The sequence below is a fragment of the Macaca thibetana genome, chromosome 15 (assembly GCF_024542745.1).
Source record: "Macaca thibetana thibetana isolate TM-01 chromosome 15, ASM2454274v1, whole genome shotgun sequence".
In the NCBI taxonomy this organism is placed as follows: Eukaryota; Metazoa; Chordata; class Mammalia; order Primates; family Cercopithecidae; genus Macaca; species Macaca thibetana.
In genome coordinates this window covers 9,177,919-9,199,506 of record NC_065592.1, presented here as the reverse complement: position 1 = coordinate 9,199,506, position 21,588 = coordinate 9,177,919, and the positions used below count along the sequence as shown (strand labels likewise).

The window sequence follows — 21,588 nt, the reverse complement described above, 5'->3', positions numbered from 1 at the left end:
TTTTATGTTAATGCTTGTAGCAGCTTTATTTATAATACCCTTAGACTGGAAACTACCCAAATGTCCATTAACAGAAGAATAGATAAACAAATTGTGGTATATCCATACTATGGAATACAGTTCATCAAAAAAAAAAAAAAAAAAATAAGAGAGAGAGAATGAACTATCAATAAACACAACACAGATGAACCACAGACATTATGTGGAATGAAAAAAGCCAGACACAAAAAGATACAAATGGTGTGATTCCATTTATACCAAGTTCTGGAATAGGCAAAACTAATCTATGGTGAAAAAAATTAGAAAATTGATTGCCTCTCGGGGCGCAGGATTGGCTGGGAAGACAAAAAGTAACTTTTCGAAATGTTGAAAAAGTTCTTGATTTTGATAATGTGTGGGTTTCACAGATGTATGCATTTAATAAAATACATAAAACTCCATAAAATGGTACACGTGAAATTTGTGCATTTGTAAATTGTACATTTGTGAATATGTAAATTTTACCTAAAAAGTCCTGAAATGTAAACAAAGATTCAGAATAACATTACACAGGTCAGCAGTCACAACAGCACCTCGGCCACCAGGACTGCGGAGCGTGCTCAGCTGCCTCTGCTCGGCCGCCCTGTGACTGGATTAGGGCAGAGCTCTTAGGGTCTGACCACGCTTGCTTACAGAATCACAAGACAAAGTCCTCCGCATTCCGGAGACTGGGGCTTCCTGGACGCTGCCCCTGCCACTGCATTGCTTTGCCTTGGGTAGCTAGGCAGTAGCTCACGCCTGCTGTCCTTCACAGGCACAGCTGGCTCATTCTCCTCTGACCAACCTGGTGGTCACGGGACCATCTTCCTCTGTACAAAGATAAATGCTGTTCCCCTCAATCAGTACTGACCTGGGAAACAGGACGTCTTGGTTCTAGTCACAGTTCTATCAAGATTTGCCTATGGGCCGGGTGCGGTGGCTCAAGCCTGTAATCCCAGCACTTTGGGAGGCCGAGACGGGTGGATCACGAGGTCAGGAGATCGAGACCATCCTGGCGAACACGGTGAAACCCCGTCTCTACTAAAAAATACAAAAAAAAAAACTAGCCGGGCGAGGTGGCGGGCGCCTGTAGTCCCAGCTACTCGGGAGGCTGAGGCAGGAGAATGGCGTAAACCCGGGAGGCGGAGCTTGCAGTGAGCTGAGATCCGGCCACTGCACTCCAGCCCGGGCGACAGAGTGAGACTCCGCCTCAAAAAAAAAAAAAAAAAAAAAAAAAAAAGATTTGCCTATGAGGCCAGCCCTTTGGGAGGCTGAGGTGGGAGGATCGCTGGAGTCCAGGAGTTCGAGGCCAGCCTGGACAACATAGCAAGACCCCCAACTTGACCCCAAAAAATTATCTGGGCACGTTGGCGTGCACCTGTAGTCCCAGCTATTTGAGAGATTGAGGATCGCTTGAACCTGGGAGGTTGAGGTGGCAGTGAGCTATCACACCACTGGACTCCAGCCTGGGTGACAGAGAGACCCTGTCTCAAAAAAAAGAAAAAAAAAAAAGATTTGCTTGTGATATTTGGGCCACTCTCATTCACGTGTTCATGAATTACCAAATATTCTTTTGAGCCAACCCTGCTGTAGGTTCTTGGGACACATGAGTGAGCAAAACAAAGGAAAACTTTTTTTTTTTTTTGAGACGGAGTCTCGCTCTGTCGCCCGGGCTGGAGTGCAGTGGCGCGATCCCAGCTCACTGCAAACTCCACCTCCCCGGTTCATGCCATTTTCCTGCCTCAGCCTCCCGACTAGCTGGGACTACAGGCGCCTGCCACCACGCCCGGCTAATTTTTTTGTATTTTGTTTAGTAGAGACGGGGTTTCACCGTGTTAGCCAGGATGGTCTCGATCTCCTGACCTTGTGATCCGCCCTCCTCGGCCTCCCAAAGTGCTGGGATTACAGGCGTGAGCCACCGCGCCCGGCTGAGGAAAACTTTTGTCCTCTTCCAAGTGGGAGGACGCTGATGGTGGCACACAGAGTAATGGCCCCCAAAGACGTCCACATTCTGATCCCTGGAACCTGCGAGTGTGCTTCCTCATGTGGCTGAAGGAATTCTGCACGTGCTATTAAGTTAGGAATCCTGAGATTGGGGGATGATTGTGGATTATCTGGGTGTGCCCAAGGTAATCAGCGGGGTCCTTATGGTGGGGAAGGAAGGTCAGAGCTAGAGGAGGCGATGTGGTGATGGAAGCAGAGGTTGGAATGATGCCTTTGGTGGAAGGAGCCATGAGTCAAGGAATGTGGGTGGCCTCTAGAAGCTGTAAAGGCAAGGATGTGAATTCTCCCCTAGAGCTTCCAGAAGGAATGCAGTCCTGCTGACACCTTGCTTTCAGCCCAGGGAGACTCATTTCAGACCTACGACTCCCAGAGTTATAAGATAATATTGTGTTGTTTTGAGCCACCAAGTTTGTGGTAATCTGTTAGAGCAGTGACAGAAAACTGACTTAAACAAAACACCTACTACATAAGCAGATTCTCCGTGATGCGTGAGAAGATAATGGACCAATAATTCTGAGCTCCTCTTTGCCTGGGAGAGAGGCGGCTGTCGGGGTGTCTGTTTGCGCATAGAGTAATTGGGCAATGAACTTGACAGTATTTGCACTCCTCTCTAAAGGAGAAGCCTTTTGTTTATGATAGGAGAGAGCCTGACGATAGTGGTAAAATCCTATTGCACAGTCCTGGTGGGCTGCTTGTACACTGCTTGTACGTAGGTAGAGTTTAATTGTATTAAAATGTGCAAATGGCTGGGTGCAGTGGCTCATGCCTGTACTTCCAGCACATTGGGAGGCCGAGGCAGGAGGATCACTTGAGCCCAGGAGTTTGAGACCAGCCTAGGCAACATAGTGAGACCCCCTTCTCTACCCTCCCCCCACCAAAAAAAAAGAAAACAATAGCTGGGTGTGGTGGTGCACACCTGTAGTCCCAGCTACTCAGGAGGCTGAGGCAGGAGGATTTCTGTTGCCTAGGAAGTCGAGGAGGCAGTGATCTGTGCTTGCACCACTGTACTCTAGCCCGAGCAAGAAATAAATATCCCATCTCTTTAAAAAAAAATTAAACTAAATGTCCAAGTGATCATATGTATAGACTCCCATATACAAGATGGAGAAACTGAGGCATGAGAAGAACCGGCTACTGACTCGACCCAGGGCTACATAGTGGGATGGTGGCTTCTGGCCATCATTGGGCTGGCAGTTTGAGCCCAAGTTTCCTCTTCACATGAAAATCAGAGCGTCTCGGCCGGGCGCAGTGGCTCACGCTTATAATCCTAGCACTTTGGGAGGCCGAGGCGAGTGGATTGCCTGAGGTCAGGAGTTCAAGACCAGTCTGGCCAACATGGCGAAACCCTGTCTCTGCTAAAAGTACAAAAAAAATTAGCCAAGCGTGGTGGTGTGCGCCTGTAATACCAGCTACTTGGGAGGCTGAGGCGGGTGAACTGCTTGAACCAGGGAAGTAGAGGTTGCAGTGAGGTGAATCGCACCACTGTACTCCAGCTTGGGCGACAGAGTGAGACTCCGTCTCAAAAAAAAAAAAAAAAAAAAAAAAAAGAAAATCAGAGCTTCTCTCACACACACTAAGTAAAAGCACTGTGCCCACTCCCGCAATGTCCCTGTAGAAATGAGCACATCTGAGTGTTCTGCCCAGTGCCAGGCTGGCTTAGCGTGGATGCCCCGGCACACAGCTCTCTTCCTTTCCTCGGCACCTCCGCAACTCTCTAAATCCCCCGGGAACATCGGGGACACTCTCTGCTGTTGCTTTACGCCTGTTTTAACTTGCCTCCCGCTCTCCAGCCAAGGAGGGGGCTGGATTCACGTTCACCTTTGTTACTTGAAGGCAAAACTGGTATCAAGTTTGTTGCCTCGTGATGACCACGGATTCAGCTGCTGTAGCAAAACCCAAAATAGCAGCGATCTGAACGAGATAGCCAGTCCCAACATCTGCAGCCCAATGTCAGTACCCAGACTCCCCTGGGCTTGCCACTCTGCCATCCTTAACACACAGCTTCCACCTCGTGATACACGATGGCTGCTGTGGTTCCTGCCACTGGATCTGCATTCCAGCCGGCAGGAAGGGGAGACCAGGAAGAGGGACCATCTTCCTTTAAAGGGCGGGGCACACATCACTCATTGCCATTCACATGCTGCTGGCCAGAGCCTGGTATGTGGGTGTGATTCGTCACAAGGGAGGCTGGGAATTTTGTTTGTTTGTTTGTTTTTTTGAGACAGAGTCTTGCTCTGTCGCCCAGGCTGGAGTGCAGTGGCGCAATCTCAGCTCACTGCAATCTCTACCTCCTGGGTTCGATTGATTCTCCTGCCTCAGCCTCCCGAGTAGCTGGGAGTACAGGTGTGCACCACCACGTGCAGCTAATTTTTTTTTTTTTGTATTTTTAGTAGAGACCGGGTTTCACCATGTTAGCCAGGATGGTCTCGATCTCCTGACCTTGTGATCCACCCACATTGGCCTCCCAAAGTGCTGGGATTACAAACCTGAGCCACTGCACCTGGCTGGAAATGTGATCTTTTGTTGGGTGGCCAGGGGCCCAGCAGAAGTTTTTATTACTCTAGAAGAGAACAGATGATTTTTTTCTGCCTTAAGAACTGCTTCAGCTCTCAAGAATATTCCAGAGAAACACTGAGCTTTCTCGGAGGCTGGGGACATGGGGATGGGAGGCAGGTGTGACCTAATAAAGGCCTGGAGTACAGGGTACGGCTTTCTTCTCACATTGGAGCAGCTGAGACGGTGATGGCCTCAGCTTGATATTCCCACCCATGCCAGGGGTGCATGGCTGGGCCCCCTGAACACCTGGGATAGAAGCAAGAGGCTGGAGCTGATGCTGGAGAAGGCAGCGGGTGATGGGGGTCTGGATCCCCTTGGGAACAGCTCCTCGGATGTGGACATATCTTAGAAGCCAGTCACTCCTGTAGGCTGCTTTTGTGACCTCTGTCGCAGTGCAGGGTCCCCAGTCAGGGGCTTGCTCTGCTTCTGCTGCTGTCCCTTGACACTGGACACAGCCTGTGCTGGACAAATGCATGCAGAAAAAGCACTCACAGTTCCAGGATCAAGTCACTTCTCCTTGCTTACTGAATACTGGTCTTGTGTGAGCAACACTGAGGCCCCAGGGCTAATCATGATCCTTCCAAGCCATTTGTGCCAATCCCGCTCCCCATTTCCAGTGATTAAAACAGAGGTGAGCATGTGACCCAAAGTGTTCAGTGAGGTAGAAAGGGAAGTGTGTTGGGGGCTTTTGGAAGGACTACCAGTCACTCTATAAAGACAGCGAGTTGTTCTGGATGCAGGTGTGTGAGGATGTGATGTCTGGAGCTGCAGCAGCCATCTTGCAACAGCGAGGTGACAAATTTGAGGTTTAAGAAAACAATGCCCCAGGGGTGGCAGAGTGAAAGGGTGGAATGCATCTGTATCCTTGACTCTTGAACCACTGAGCTAACCCCAGGACTTCTTAATCTTACTAAAACTTTTTTCTTTCCTTTTTTTTTTAACTCAATTTTCCAGGCTGGAGTGCAGTGGCGCAATCTGGGTTCACTGCAATCTCTGCCTCAGGCTCAAGTGATTCTCCCATCTCAGCCTCCCAAGAATCTGAGATTACAGGTGCACACCACCACATCCGGCTAATTTTTCCTATGTTGATTCTTCCAACCTATGAACATGAATTGTCTCTCCATTTATTTAGATCCTTTTAAGTTTTTTCATCAGTATTTTATAGTTTTAACATATAAGTCCTAAACCTCTTTTGTTATTTTTTATATATATATATATATATATTTATTTATTTATTTATTTATTTATTTATTTATTTTTAAGACAGAGTCTTGCTCTGTTGCCCAGGCTGGAGTGCAATGGTGCAATCTTGGCGCACTGCAACCTCCGCGTCCTGGGCTCAAGCAGTTCTCCTGCCTCAGCCTTCTGATTAGCTGGGATTACAGGCACGCACAACCACACCTCGCTAACTTTTGCATTTTTAGTAGAGATGGGGTTTCACCATGTTGGCCAGGCTGATCTTGAACTCCTGACCTCAGGTGATCCGCCCGCCTCGGCCTCCCAAAGTGCTGGGATTACAGGCATGAGCCACTGCGCCCAGCTCTTTTTTTTTTTTTTTTTTTAATAAGATGGGGTCTTGCCATGTTGCCCAGGCTGATCTTGAACTCCTGGGCTCAAGCAATCCACCCACCGTGGCCTCCCAAAGTGCTAGGATTATAGGCATGAGCCACTGCGCCCAGCTCAGTAATTCTTCTTGAGTAAACTTTATGGTTCAAACCACTCTGAGTCAGGTATTCTGTAACTGGTATCAAGCAAGGCATTCAAGCATTCGCCTGTCCTTGTGCTAAAATCTTCGGCAGTTCTCCACGATGCGGGGCATAAGGACTAAAAGTCTTAGCCTGGCTCACTAAACCCATGTCTAGTCTTCCCACCAGCCCTCATCTCCCTCCCCTTGGCTCACTCTGTTCCCACAGCACTGACCTTCTTAAGATTGTTCTTTTGACTCACCAGCTTCTCACCACCTTGGGGCCTTTGCACCTGCTCTGCCCTCTGTCTGGAATGCCGTCTCCCTGCACCTGCACCTCCCAGCGCCACCTGGCCAACGTCTACAGATCCTTTTGGCCTTTGTTTGTGTGGCCTTCAGCGAGGCCTTCTTCCAGGTCGTCTCTTGTGGCGCTCATCCCATCTGGAATGACATGTTTATCTGTAATCTTGCTCTTTCCTTGCAATTAGAACCTTATCACAGGCCAGGTGCAGTGGCTCATGCCTGTAATCCTAGCACTTTGGGAGGCTGAGGCGTGTGGATCACCCAAGGTCAGGTGTTTGAGACCAGCCTGGCCAACATGGCAAAACCCCGTCTCTACTAAAAATACAAAATAATAATAATCATAATAGCCAGATGTGGTGATGGGTGCCTATAATCCCAGCTACTTGGGAGGCCGAGGCAGGAGAATCGCTTGATCCTGGGGACAGCGGTTGCAGTGAGCCAAGATTCTGCCACTGCACTCCAGCCTGGGCAAAAGAGTGAAACACCGTCAAAAAAAAAAAAAAAAAAAAAAAAAGCACCTTATCACAGCTGGTCCTGAGCCTGCTTTTCCACACTGTAGTCCCCTGTACCTGGTATAGTGTCGAGTCCACAGCAAGTGCACAGTTGTTTCTTGAACAAATGAAATGGTTCGTGAATCATTATTTCACTGCCTGCCTCTCCTGTTGGTCTCCAAGGACACTTCTGCTGGGAATACCTCACTCAGCTCTCAGGAATCCATCCCTGGCCAATCCCCCACATGCCTGCTAGCACTCCATTCGTTTACAAGTCTCTCTCTCACACACACACCCATCACTATATTCATCTACTGCTACATAACAAATAATCCCCCAACATAGAGGCTTAAAACAGCAGGAAACATTTATTATCTCATTGTTCCTGTGGGTCAGAAATTCAGAAGCAGCTTAGCTGAGTGGTTCCGGCTCTGAGTCTCCTCTGAGAGTGCAGTCAGGGGCTGCAGTCATCCGAAGGCTCAACTGAGGCTGGGGGATCTGCATGCTCAGGGAAGGTGTGAAGGCAGGTAGGTGATTTGTTTCATTCCATCAGCCCAGCCCCAGGGAGTCTTTTGGGGCCAAAGGAGGGTTGGTGATGGTTTTGGAGATTTGGGGAGGAGTGGTGGCTGTGCCCAGCCCTTTAGGCACTGATGAGAAAGAATATAACAATTAAAAGCTTTGGGGGAGTGCATGAAATGAATGAATAAATAAATAGACTGGGCACGGTGGCTAACAATCCCAACACTTTGGGAGGCTGAGGTGGGAGGATCACCTAAGATCGGGAGTTCAAGACCAGCCTGACCAACATGGAGAAACCCCATCTCTACTAAAAATACAAATTTAGCCTGGCATGATGGTGCATGCCTGTAATCCCAGCTAGTCGGGAGGCTGAAGCAGGAGAATCACTTGAACCTGGGAGGCAGAGGTTGCAGTGAGCCGAGATCATACCACTGCAATCTAGCCTGGGCAACAAGAGTGAAACTCTGTCTTAAATAAATAAGTAAATAAATAACAAATGAATGAATGAGAGATCTTGAGGAATTCCCTGCTTCACAGTGAAATTCTGTCTCCTTTGTGTCTTGTGTCCCAAGATGTGTCTTGGGCAAACAGCATGGGACAGAGCCACTGCAGCCCTGCCCAGGGAAGCCTGGGGTGAGTGAGGTAACGACAGGTGAATTCTCCCACTGGGGGAAGTGCTCAGAAAGTGTGGGCGGGGCCCAGAGGCTTCTATGTCACCTGCAGGGATTTTCTATGGATTGGAACATCTTCCTGTGGCTGCGGTGGCTGCTGTTGGTGAGCGGGGTGTGTGTGGGAGGGGGCAGCCTCTCTGCTTTACCTGTGGCTCCCCAGCTGCCTTTTCTGGGGCCTGGGGGGGCTCCCTCCCCCACAGCCTGTGGTCCTCACTCCCCTAGGAGAATGTAAATATCATTTTGCACAATCTGAGCTCCAGGGAAACTGCCCAGACTCAGTTAATCCCTGCTTTCCTTGCTTTAAGCAAACCCGGTTTATGGAAGTCTCTGGGATTACAGTTAAGGTAAAAACACTGTTTCGCCTCCGGGTCTGCCCCATGCATTGGGCCGACACCAGCATTGCTCCAGGCAGCCTCTTGTTTCCTGTGGTAGCATTGTGAAGTTTTGGGCAGAACGTGGCTGCACTGTGCATGGGGGCCCTGAAGACACTCGAAGAACAGTGGAGGTCCTTTCAAGTGCCAGTGCTGAGCCCAGACAGATGGAAGACCTTGGACAAATTGCCCGGCACCCCTGAGCCTCAGTTTCCTCGTCTGAAAAGTGGGGTGGTGATGACAGCACATCTCAGAGGGCTGGGAGGACGAAGCCGCCAAGTGACAGCTGTGATGGATCCACAGGGATGGCACAGGGGCAGCCGACCAACCCAAGAACCGCAGAGCCATGGTGGGCCCAGCCCCTTCCTGCTCCCCAGGCAGCCAGTGAGAAGCCCTGCTGCTGAAGGGGATGGCTACGAGGACGCATCAGTCACACCACAGTGTGAGGTCTCTGTGCCTTCCAAACTCCATCCCAAGTGTTTATTGCCTCGATAATGAAGGGTGGGAACCCCGAAGACCAAACAAACAGCAGATGAGAGAGACAGAGAGGGAGACAAAGAGAGAGAGAGAAACAGACAGAGAGAGAGAGAGAGAGAGAGAGAGAGAATGGGTCTGCACTGCGGCCTGTGCTATAACAGGAGACAGAGGGACCCTCTTGACTGGGGTCTCTGGCTGAGAGTGGGGAGGCCCCCTGGGGAGGTCTGTTCCAAGGTCTGAGGAAGGAGGAGAGGTGGATGGGGCCTTGGGATTAGGGAGATGGGGCGGGGCCACCGTGTGTTGGCTGTGGGGCCTTGGGCAAGGAGTTAACCTCTCCGTGCCTCGGTCTCCTCCTGTATAAAATGGGTATGACAGAGAGGAATAGTCCCTCCACCCCCAAAGGGTTTCGAGGATTAAAGAAGTGAACAACTGTCGGTGCTTGGAGCAAAGCCTGGCTCTGGCAGTGGGCTTTGTATTCATGTTTGGTCAGTATATAAGAGTAAATGCTCAAGACCAGCTGGGGCACCACAGCGAGATCCCACCTCCACAAATAATCATAATAAAAAAAAAATTAGCCGGACATGGTAGCATGTGCCTGTGGTCCCAGCTACTGGGGAGGCAGGAGGATGGCTTGAGCCTCAGGAGGCTGCAGTGAGCCATGATCACACCACTGCACTCCAGCCTGGGCGACAGAGTGAAGCACCATCTTTTTTTTTTTTTTTTGAGACGGAGTCTCGCTCTGTCGCCCAGGCTGGAGTGCAGTGGCGCGATCTCGGCTCACTGCAAGCTCCGCCTCCCCGGTTCACGCCATTCTCCTGCCTCAGCCTCCCGAGTAGCTGGGACTACAGGTGCCCGCCACCACGCCCGGCTACTTTTTTGTATTTTTAGTAGAGACGGGGTTTCACCGTGGTCTCGATCTCCTGACCTTGTGATCCACCCGCTTCAGCCTCCCAAAGTGCTGGGATTACAGGCGTGAGCCACCGCGCCTGGCCTAGCACCATCTTTAGAAAGAAAAAAAGAGGAACTGTCCTCGCTACCCGCAGGCTTCCCACCCATAGGCCTGCAGGCCCAGCTGCTTGTTGGAGCCGGCCTGAGGTGGAGTCGGGTCTTCGCTTTCTTTCTCTTCTTTCCTGCCACCCCCACCCCAGCTCCTGTTGCTCCTCCCCTTGTCCCGGAGGAAGAGGACACTGAGTGGCACCTCACCACACTTCCCCGAGGTCCCAACACAGGTGGGTGGTGGACGCTTCCTAAGCCCCTGCTGTGCCTCCTGCTGACACGGTGAGGATGCGGCCAGGAGGCTGGGGAGAGATTTTAGGAGATCTGAAGTCTCTGGAGATCCTTGATCTTGGGCGAGGGAGGCTGACGGCAATGGAGTCTCTTCCCCAGCAGGGCCGCTCACCTCCCCTGAGGACAATCAGCCAGACCTTGGGTGTGTGTCTGCCCACATGGGTCAGGACGGAGCTCCCTCGAAGCCATCCTTCCACCAGGTTAGCTCAGACCTGACCTGGCCGTATCACTGTTGGGGGTCTGATGGTCACAGGGGTACCTTAGCCTCATTGAGAGAGGTGGGGTTCAAAGAGCTCTGGGACCATCTCAACCCCCAGACAAGTGAGCAAGTCTGGACCTCAGTCTCTTCTTTTGTCCAGTGTTCTGCAGATTCAGAGAAATAACAAGCATCAAGTCTTTGCAGGCCAGAGTTTAACGGATGTGTCGGCCACTCAAGGGGGTGATGTCGAGGGGACAGGGGACAGTTGTACACCGCTGTGCCAGGCCTGCCCTGGAGTTCCGAGCCACCTTGCTGAACACCAGCACCCACGGCTGCACGGCCCCTGCGGGTGGCGCTGTCCTTGCTTCCCAGCTGTGTGAGGGACAGGACCTAGTTATTGCTTGTTTGTGCAGGTGTGATGCTCCTACCTAGAGAGGGCTCTCAGAACCTCCCAGTCCGCTTCTCCACTGTCCTCCCGCCGGCCGTGCTGGTCAGAGTTCTGCTAGAGAAACGGAAGCAGTCAGAGGTCTGTAGTAGGAGATTATTGCAAACAATTGACTCATGCGATTGTGGGGGCTGGAGAAGCATGTCTGAAATCTGGAGGGCAGCCTGTCGGAAAGGGCAGCCGGAAATCTCCACCTGGGAACACGCTGCCGTCCACAGGCAGTGAAGCCCAGCCCCTTAAGACTTTTCACCGGACTGAGTCAGGCCCACCCAGAGTATCTGAGACAATGTCCCTTTCTTTTTTTTTTGAGATGGAGTCTCGCTGTCTCGCCCAGGCTGGAGTGCAGTGGCGCGATCTTGGCTCACTGCAAGCTCCACCTCCTGGGTTCACGCCATTCTCCTGCCTCAGCCTCCCGAGTAGCTGGGACTGCAGGCCCCCACCACCATGCCCGGCTAATGTTTTTGTATATTTAGTAGAGGCGGGGTTTCACTGTGTTAGCCAGGATGGTCTCGATCTCCTGACCTCGTGATCTGCCCACCTTGGCCTCCCAAAGTGCTGGGATTGCAGGAGTGAGCCACCACCCCCGGCTGGAAGTCATGGACTTCAATCGCATCTGCAAAATACCTTCCTGGCAACACAGAGATTCGTGTTTGATTCAAGGGGTGGGGACTGCAGCCTCCCCTGAGTGGACACAGGAAACTGACCATTGTACCATCCCTCCTCTCTCTCTGGTTTCTCGCTCCTGCCAGAATGAACACTGAGTATCAGCCACTGGCCCCATGGAGCCGGGGTGGGGGCGGGGTGGGGAGGTGGGGAGTGAAACCAGTGCTGAGCTCCTGAGTCAGGCCCTACTGGACCCTCCGGACTTTCTCCCGGCTCCACCTCCCTGCCCTCTGGGATAAATTCCACCTGGGCCCCCAGCCCTTGGCCCCAGCTCCTCCTTCAGTGTGAATCCCTGGCTTGTGAAATCACAGACTGGCCTGCGCAAGCCCCACGTGAGCCCAGCTTGGAGTGGGGCCAGCAGCCTCCCTTACCGCCCTCAGGCAGCTGCCAGTCTCCTGGGGGAGCCGCAGAGCCTGGAACCCGGGTCCCAGGTTCGCAGAGCGAGCTTGCAGAGACTCTCTGTTTTCCCTGATTCTCAGCTGTGCTCTGGGCCAGACTCGCCGGTCAGGCCATAGCTCTTGGCTGCAGGAAACCAGGCCATGGTTGTTTTGTTTTGATTGCACAACCCCGGTGCAGGAGGCCAGGGTGGACATCTGCTGTTTTGGCCAGCCCAGCACCCAAGCCCCCCTTTTCTGGCAAGAGCCCCCCAGTTGCCTCATGGGGACCTCCCCCCATGTATGCAGCCTGGGGAGTGGGCTGTCAGCCCAGATGCTCCTGTCCTGCCTGGCCAAGGGATGGGCCTTGTCTTTGTCTGTTTTCTGTTGCTTGTAACAGAATACCTGAAACTGGGTAATGTATAAAGAAAAGGAATGTATTTCTTACAGTTGTGGCAGCTGAGAAGTCCCAGGTCGAGGGGCCACATTTGGTGACACCCTTCTTGCTGGTGGGGATCTGTGCAGAGTCTCCAGGTGGTGCCGGGCATCACATGGCAAGGGGGCAGAGTGGCCCATGAGCTGGCTCAGGCCTCTCTTCTTCTTCTAATAAAGCTACCAGTTTCCCTCCCATGATGACCCATTAATCCATTAACCCATTCCTGAGGGCAGAACCCTCATGCTCCAATCACATCTTAAAGCTCCCACCTCTCAATACTGCCCCATTGGAGACTAAGTTCTCCATGACACATGAAATTCGGGGGACACATTCAAACCACAGCAGGCCTGGAGCCCCATCTTGGTCGCCAGTCCTCCTACCCTGAAGATAGATGCTCACCTGGCTTCATCTTGATGGCCAACCCCTGGGGCGGTCACTGAGGCTTTCCTTGCTCTGGAAGATGCCCTGGTTTCATCCCATCCTCACCGAGGCCCGCCTGGATCTCCGGCCTTTGCTTCCATTCTCTGAGCTCCCTCTTGATCTCATGATAAAGCTGCTTCCTGCTCAAGTGAAACAAAGTCAGTTTCTCTTGCTTATAACCACAGAAACCTGACTGGTTAGCCACTGAATGCCACCCCTGACTCTGCCCTGACTCACTGCATGACGCTGGGTAAGATGGCCCCTCTCTGGGCCTCAGTTTCTCCATCTGCATGGCTGAACTCACCTCCCACGCTGATGCCCCATGGCCCTGTGGCTGCTTTGGTCTCGTGGCTGACTTGGACTGGTGTGTTTGCTGCTGAGGATCGGTTGGGGGCCTTCCCTGCCCTGACCCTGGAGGTCTATGGGGCGTGCCTGGTTGGGGAGAGGGGATGACAACAGGGGAATCCTCAGCTCCTGTGTAGTTGGGCTCATAAGGACCAATGTCCTGGTACCAAGGCTGTTGCTTTAATAGGCAGTGGTCCACTTCTCTTAAGCCCTTGTGCTTCAAATTTTTGGGAATCTGATAAAGGCTTTAGCTGCTTTCCTTAGACCAAAAAACCTTCCTCTACTCCCCTTGTTCCTTCTCTGCACACTTCATTTTCACTTTTATTATTTTTTGAGGCAGGACCTTGCTCTGTCACCCAGGCTGGAGTGCAGTGGCGTGATCACAGCCCCCTGCAGCCTTGTCCTCCCGGGCTCAAGCGATTCTCCCATCTTAGCCTCCCGAGTAGGTGGGACTATAGGTGCCAGCCACCATACCTGGCTGATTTTTGTTGTTGTGTTGTTTTAGTAGAGACGAGGTCTCGCCATGTTGCCCAGGCTGGCATGCTTTAAGGTGCAGTTTCCAGAGGAGGTGTAGGAGCAGCCTTCAGAGGCCTGTCCTGACCCTAAGATGACCAGCCTCTGGGTTTCCAGATCACAGCTTTGGCACACAGGTCAGAGGCCAGGTACACTGGACACTTTGTTAGTGTCGCTTCATGTCAACTCATCCACCTGAAGAGGACAGCATTTGAGGTAGAGATTGCTATGTTTTCACCAAACCCTGGTTCATTGGCTTCCTCCTGGGCATGTAGCTGGACTGCATTTCCCAGCCTCCTTTGCAGTTAGGAGTGGCCACATGACCCAGCTCTGGCCTGTGCAATGGGAGCTGAAATGATGTGGCTCCTCTGCCCCTGGTTTAGCTTGGTCCACAAGCATCCTTCCATGCTATCCTCCACGCTCCCTCTTTCTTCTCCCACATGGTTACGGCAGAGGAGGATAAGGCCTTAGGTGATGACAGGGTCACGGGGTGAAGGGGCCTGGGCCCCTGAGTGACCACATGGAGCAGAGCCCTTGCCCCTCCCTCCACCAGCCCCCAGGAGACTATAATGCAAGCAAGAAATAAACTTTTCTTCGGGAGCTGTTTCTTAACATTTGTTATGACTAAGTCAACGTTTTCATCATCCCCATCCAGGGGACGTGCTTTTCCACTGAAAAGGAATCCATCTTAGGGCTCCTTTAAAATAGAGAGCTCCTCCAGTGCCTTTGGCCTGGGATCCCTGAAGCTGGAGAGTGTCTGCCTCTGGCCCTGAGCCTAGTGCCTGCCTGAACCTCAGGGCATCTTCTCTGGGGCTCTGATTTACGGTGACTCTGGGCTTCACCCCTTGCCCTCAGGTTCCCACCCCTGCTTTCCTCCTTCCTCGGGTCTGTAGTCTGTGGCCTTCCTCTTCCATCCTGTGGCCTCCCATTTACTTTGACCATTGTCTGGGGTTGAAAGACCAAGGTTCAGGGGTCAGGGGTATCTATTTTTTTCCCTTCTCTCTGACAAATTGCTCCCTGTGGGCAGGGCCCGAGCTGGCTCACTGTGAACTTCCTCCTGCACAGCAGAAGGTTGAGCACATAGGGGCCACTCCTGGAACGCTAAGTTCTTTGCAGTTCCACAGCGTGCAAGGCCCTGAGGGAGTTGCTCCCAGGATCCCATGTTCCTTGGGGCACTTGGATTCCAGAGAGAGAAGCTGGCCTCTGCTTCTGGCTCATTTCCTAAGTGAGCCACTGCAGGTCTCCAGGAAGGTGGAGCCCAGGAATCACAGGCTGGGCAGCTGGCTCTGGCCTCTTTTCCCAGCTACACACAGCATTCTGGTCCCTGTCCCCAGCCCCTCCATGGCTGGGAGACCAAGAGACAGGTCTAATGCCCTGCCCAACCTATCCCCACTGTAGGAAACTCCATCATCCTTCCTCCTAGGGAGGACCACTGTCCAGCTTTTAAATAATTAAATTGGTCTCCAAACCACCAGCTACCAAACCCTTCTGTCCTTGATAATCTTCCAAAAAATTTACAAGAACAACGCTCCTTGCTGTGTGCCAGGCCCCATGCTAAGCCACTTATACCCTAGATACCAATCCCTGAGGATGGATGTCGTCAGTATCCCCATTTTACAGATGAGGAAGGTGAGGTTCAAAGGCTTCCTGCATCCCGTCGCCCCCGCCCTGTACCAGCTTCGAATGCAGTGGCAGGGGGCCACGATCTTATGCCCAGGCCTGGTTCTCCCACCCCCCAGCAGTGGGAGACAATGCTGGGGAGGGGGCACGAGGCCGCTCCCTCCCCAGGGGGCTCCCACAGCTCCCAAGCTCACTGACACTTGGGTTTCCTTCCTCTCCCCTGGCCCTCCCCTGGCCCCCTCTGCTGTACCCCCAGCTTGTCCCACCCACCCTTGGGCTCGACCCATCTCCCTCCCCGGTTCCCACCGTCAAAAGCACCTGCTGCGGGGCTTGGCTCTGTTTGGTTTCTCCAGAGCCTGCCCAGGGAGCTCTGCCTCTCGGAGGTTGTGTGCTCACTTTGCAAAACAGCAGAAATTTATAGCCCAAGTAATTGATCACGGCGCTTCTGCCTCCCTCCATCTCTCTCAGGCTCCTAATTCCCTTCTCCCGCTCTTCTCTTTTTTTCTCAGCGCGCCATCTGTGGTGTCAGAGAAAAGGAAGCCAAAAGTGGGGGGGTGTTTCTAGTCCCAGTTCTGCCAATTACAAGTCACATGAACCTCAGTTTCCCCATCCGCAAAACGGAGAAGCTAATAATACCTGCTCACAAGTGTGCCGGGCCTGTGGATGCCGGGGCCGGGAGCAGCGCCCAGACAGAGTGACTTCTGGCCCCGAGCCACCCTGTGGGGTGCGGGGTGGGGTGGGGGCCCACCTTCCCAGTGGGGACAGTGGGGCCAAGAGGGCTCAAGTCATTCACTCAGGGTCGCAGATCTGGTAAACAGCAGCTCTGGGGCTTGAACCAGGTGAGTTGTGCCTCGACGCCGGAACCATTAGGTGACACTCCCCCCACGCCAGCCCCAGGGTCCATCAGAAAACAGGTGACCCTCATCAGGCCTCCCAGACCCCTATTTCACTCCATTCTGGAGCTAACTATGGGGCAGAAGCAGAGGCCACTGGGGCAAAGCGAACAATTTGCAAACTAGAGAGCTGCGAGGATGGAAGGAAACTTCACAATCACTCCCATAGCTCTTCAGCGCCGGCCCCCCTGGATCAGACCCCTCCACTGTCTGCGAGACTCACTGGGACCTAAGAGCTTTCCTGGCCCTCAGTCGCTGCCTCTCCCTCCAGAGAAGCTGTATGACTAGGGGCCTCCCTCCCGCCAGGCCCCTACACCTGCCAGCCTCCAGGAAGGCCCACAGAACCTTCCAGAACAACTCGCAAATGATCCTGAAGAGCACTTCACTCGGCCTTCAGTGGTAGATGGGGCACCAGGCCTGGGAGGGGCGGCCCAGGTTCCCGGCCTGAGCCCTGGGGGGCCTGGGGCTGGAAACTCCCCTCTGAGCCCCACTCCGGGGCGGGGCTGAGGCCGCTCCTGCCCTCTTCTGTTCCGGGGGATGGGGGACGAATGCTTCCAGGGGGGAACGTGCTTGTCTTTTCCCCCTCCGCCCTCAGTCTAGCTTGTCTCTGCCTGTGCACGTCTCTCTGTCTCTCGCTGTCTCTGTGTGTGTCTTTCTCTCTCAGCCCCCAGCCCGCAGGTACGGGCTTGCTTCCTCCCATGCGTGGCCCCCAAGACCGAGCACAGCCCCTCTGGTGTTTGCATCCAAGGTGCCCGCAGCGCCCCGGCCTCCTCCCTTCCCTGGGGGCTGCTCTGGGCAGGGCGGTCCGCAGCTCGGGGGCGGCGGGCACGTTCTGTTCCCCGCTTTCGGGCGGGGACCGCAGGCTCCAGCCCCGGCGGCTGCCTGCTCCCGCCTGGCTGGCGGAGATGAGAGCCGGCTGCAGGGCTGGAAGCGAGGCAGCAGCGCACAGAACAAACAGAATTTTTTTTTGCAACTAGAGGGGGAAGCACAGAGCTAAAAATAAAACGAAAAGATCAGTATCTGTCAGTCTGACAGCTGATTGGCTGCTCGGAGATGCATATAATTACCAGCAACTGGCGCTGGGTAGGCAAAGCCGGGAGAAACTGCTGAGACGAGGTTAGGATTTAACCTTTAAATTCTGGAGCCATCGGAAACCGAGGGGAGGACGACGGGTGTCGGTGCTAATGAGGCTGGGGGCGGGCGGTGGGCGGTGGGCCTCCGAGTCCGGGGCAGGTCTCGGGGGCTCCCCGGGGAAGGCCCTGCGAGCCCTTGGCCCTGGCGGCCTCCGCCATCAGACTGGGAATGTCTCTGATTGGGTGGCCAGGAGGCGGTGGCCCTCCTCCCCGCCCACCTGAGGGGTGTTTTCTTCCGCGAAGCTAGGGTCTTACCTGGGAGGCAGGGAGGGAGGGGGCTGCCTGAGGCCCTGGGCCCCTCCGGGACCGGCGCACCCCGTCTCACCCACATTCCTTCGCCTTTCCCCGCCCGGTGTGGATTTCCAAAACCCATCCTCGCTCCCCTCCTTCCTTCACCCCAAGTCACCCCGGTTCCCAGCTCTGTTTCTTGCCCTACCCAGGGAGGGCTTTTCTGCACCTCAGGCTTGTCCTGGGGCCCCGAGAGAGACAAAAACTGTGGCAGTTGAGGGGTGTTGTGCCCTCCCTAAGCCTCAATTTCTTCATCTGTTAAAGGGAAGTGATGAAAATTGGGTCCACCTGACTGCTGGTCAAATGCCAGGGCTGCTGTGGGCCCAGCCTTATGTTGGCTCTTTCACCTGAGCCAGGAGTCAGGAAATCGGGGTTCTAGTCCAGCTGGGAATTGTCCCAGTGTGAACTGGGAATAAGAGTTCCTGCCCTCTGACCTCTCCAGGTGGCAGTGGGGACCACGTGAGATGGCGTATGTGGCCTTGAGCAATAAACCACACCTGTCGGGGGAGGTGGGTGAGGACACCTGCAGCCCCTCGAACCCACCACTTTTCTCTTCCAGGCCCTTGCCCAGGCTGTGGCCTCTGCCTGGAACCCCTTTTCTTCCTACGCAAACCCTTCCCTTCAGTGCCTCTTTCCCTGGGAAGGCCTCTCTGTTGCCCAGCCCATCCTCTTCTGCCCACTCTGGGTTTCGCACCCCATGCTCAGGCCGATTGCCTGCTTTGCAGACAGGGCTGTGAGCTCCACGAGGGCAGGAACCACATGGCTGTTCACAGCTGTGTTGCCAGGGCCCGGCCTGGAGCCCCTCAGGAAGTGAGACATCTGAATCCTCTGCTCTGTGGCCACCTTGGCCAGGGCACCCAGGCTTGGAGCTAGCAGCAGCTTCATGGGTGGGGAGCCACGTTTCCCCAGCACATCGACAGGCCCTAAGAGGGCATTCGCTTGGTTCTGCCCTCAGAGCACTGATGCCCAGGGACACTGCCCTTTATGTGTGCCACCTAAGAGAGGATGCAACCTTAGAGGGGGCAGGGATAAGCATGGTCCCAGGCCCTGTTGTCCCCTCCTAAGATAGTTCCCAGTTCTGCCTGGCCAGCCCTGGCCTTTTGCCTGTGCTGTCTGGGACAGTGGGTCGAGCTGCCGCTGAGCGGTGGGACCTAGAAAACCCACACTGACCTATAGGAGGCGCCGCCCAGAGCTCCTGACTGAGGTGGGTGCAAAGGAGAGGTGGGTGAGGGGGGCAGAGAGAGATCGTGTTAGTAGCTCACACGTCAATCGTCTAGCTGTGTGCCTGCCTCTCTCATGTATTTCATGGGGATTATTTCCTAGAATTCCCACAAGAGCCCCCTGCAGGCGGTGCGATTGCTATCTGTGATTTGCAGATGAGGAAACTGAGGCACAGAGTAGTTAAGCAACGCACCCAGGACCCCACAGCTAGGGAGGACAGAGGCTGGATCCAGGCCAGTCCCCTGTCTCCTGGGACCAGGCCCAGCGCTCCCACCTCTCTGATAAGGATAAAAAGGAGGGAGTGGGAAGGGAGATATTCCCGAGGCAGCTACCATGAGACCTCCCAGCAGAGAGGCTGGAAAATGTCTTTTGTGTGTGGTACGCAAAGGAATTCCCCTTTGGTGTCTCTTTGAAAGATTTCGGGAAGATTTAAACTGCTTTTCAGTGATTTGGGGATGTCAGACTGGTGTTTTTCTGAGCGTGACACCGTGATGAGACTGGCCCCCAAGGCAGCCCCGTTTTACACAGGTTATGTTAATAGAACTTCTGCAGCTGCAGAAGCAGCTTCCGCCGACTGAGCGCTCACCCCGGGGTCCATGCTAGACTCAGCCTTGACTCGGATGCCCACCCTGAACCCCACCCAAGAAAGGAATTATTTAATCCCTGTGTTATTTCCTTACAACTGATGTCAGAATCTGCTCATCTCCAAATTCGCTATCTCCCCCTGTTAGGAGTGAGCTTGGTGAGGGCTCCAATCTGGTCTCTCCCATTCATGGCTGAGTCCCTGGCACCCAGCATCAGCCCTGCATGGAGCAGCCAGTCAATAAAGCTTTGCTGGACACATTTCAGATGAAGAGACTGAGGGTCAGAGAGGTCACATGGCTTGCTTGGAAGAAACATCAGATTTGTCTGTCTCAAGAGTCCACTTCTGGCTCCCACCTCACACAGCTGCTTAAGAGACTCCCCAGCCCAAGAGAGCCTCAGAGCCCGAGTCTTTCCTCCCTCTGCCCATTCTCAGGCCTTATACTAAAGCCAGTGAGGCCTCTGAACTGCTGTCTGCCCCCCAACCTTTTCCTTCCTTATCTAGGAATCAGGCAAAAGTTGGCCAGAGTTAGCTCAGTCTCAGGGAAGGCATTCTTCTAGAGTCACTCGGTTTTGCATAACCCGATTCAAATTTTCCATGTTTGTCACTTTGATTCCCACTCTGAGTTTTCTCAGTACATATAACCTTCCCATGTGATGACTGGCCTGGGTATTCGTATGTGCATTTGATACCTGTTGCTTATCTCCTGGGGGACCCCTGGTTCAGGGGGGTTTAAGCAGGTGTCCTGGTGAGACTGGGGTTGTCATCAGAGACTCTCAGGGTTGGAGCGTGGCCCTGCCACTGAGTGGCCTTGGGAGTCTCGTTTGACCTCTCTGAACCTTGAATTCCTCACTTGTGAAATGGGGACACGTTGACCTCCTGCATGGCAAGTGTCTTGCTTGATGTCTGGCCAAAAGACCAATACTACCGTCATTCACTGCCAGAGAGGCCCTGCATGTGGATTTTAGAGTTTGCTCCGTTTTGTTTGTCCTAAGCAAATGTCCGACCATGTACAGGCTGATGGATTTTGTAGGTGCAACGTCCCTAACACAATCAACCTCTCTCCTCAAAAGACCATGAGCATGCCCGGATTCAGAGGGCACCGTGTGTGGGGCTGGCGTGGGCACGTGTCTGTAGCTGGGTCTGGCTTCTAGGGTTCCAGGCTCAGGCAGGAGGGTGGGGTCCCAGGAGGTCATCTCTCTCTCCTTAACCTGGACCCTTTGGAAGTTGGTTTCCAAATATCCTGAATTCCTGTTCCTTACTATGTGGCTCAGTACAACGCTTGGCCCGGCAGCAGGAGCCTGGTTGGTGTTAGTCTGCTGGGGAACGGGAAAAAGAAGAGAAACGTGAAGCTTTCCCTTAAAAACAAAAAACAAAAACAAACTCTCACATCTCCCACCAATAACACACCATCTTTATCCCTAAACTTTAAGAAAAGTTGTTGCCAGGCGCGGTGGCTCACGCCTGTAATCCTAGCACTTTGGGAGGCCGAGGCAGGTGGATCACCTGAGGTTGAGGCTTTGAGACCAGCCTGACCAACATGGAGAAACCGTGTCTCTACTAAAAATACAAAATTAGCTGGGCGTAGTGGCGCATGCCTGTAATCCCAGCTGCTCGGGAGGCTGAGGCAGGGGAATGACTTGAACCCAGGAGGCAGAGGTTGTGGTGGGCCAAGATTGCGCCATTGTACTCCAGCCTGGGCAACAAGAGGGAAACTCCATCTCAAAAAAAAAAAAAAGAAAAGAAAAAGAAATGTTTTGGAAAACTATCTGCCTGAACTCCAGGCAGTACCAGAACCTTCCTTGTGTCCAGCGTTGCATGGGGAGTGTCAGACAGCAAGGCCCCACTTGTGGACAGGTCTGTGCTCTGCGACATGCCAGCCTCTTCACTGCCCAGGTCATCCTCACCTCTACCCCATGAGGTGCAACTAGATGAGACTGCACTTCCCAGATGAGGAAGATGAGGCACAGAGAGCTGAGAGGCCCGGCTGAAGTTCCCACAGTGAGAAAAGTCAGTAGCCCAGCTGTGGGCCTGAGCCCCGGGTACTCTAGTGAGCAGGATGGAGTCCTGGTCT

At 53.5% G+C, this 21,588-nt stretch overlaps 1 protein-coding gene and 1 pseudogene across 1 annotated transcript in view; one reads left to right on the top strand and one right to left on the bottom strand.

The window, feature by feature from the left end:
• SH3GLB2 (SH3 domain containing GRB2 like, endophilin B2) overlaps window positions 1-21,588 on the bottom strand; it is a 483,899-nt gene that overhangs the window by 308,275 nt on the left and 154,036 nt on the right. The gene's annotated exons all lie outside the window — the stretch shown is intronic.
• On the top strand, window positions 17,375-20,242 carry LOC126937076 (putative uncharacterized protein encoded by LINC02913; annotated as a pseudogene).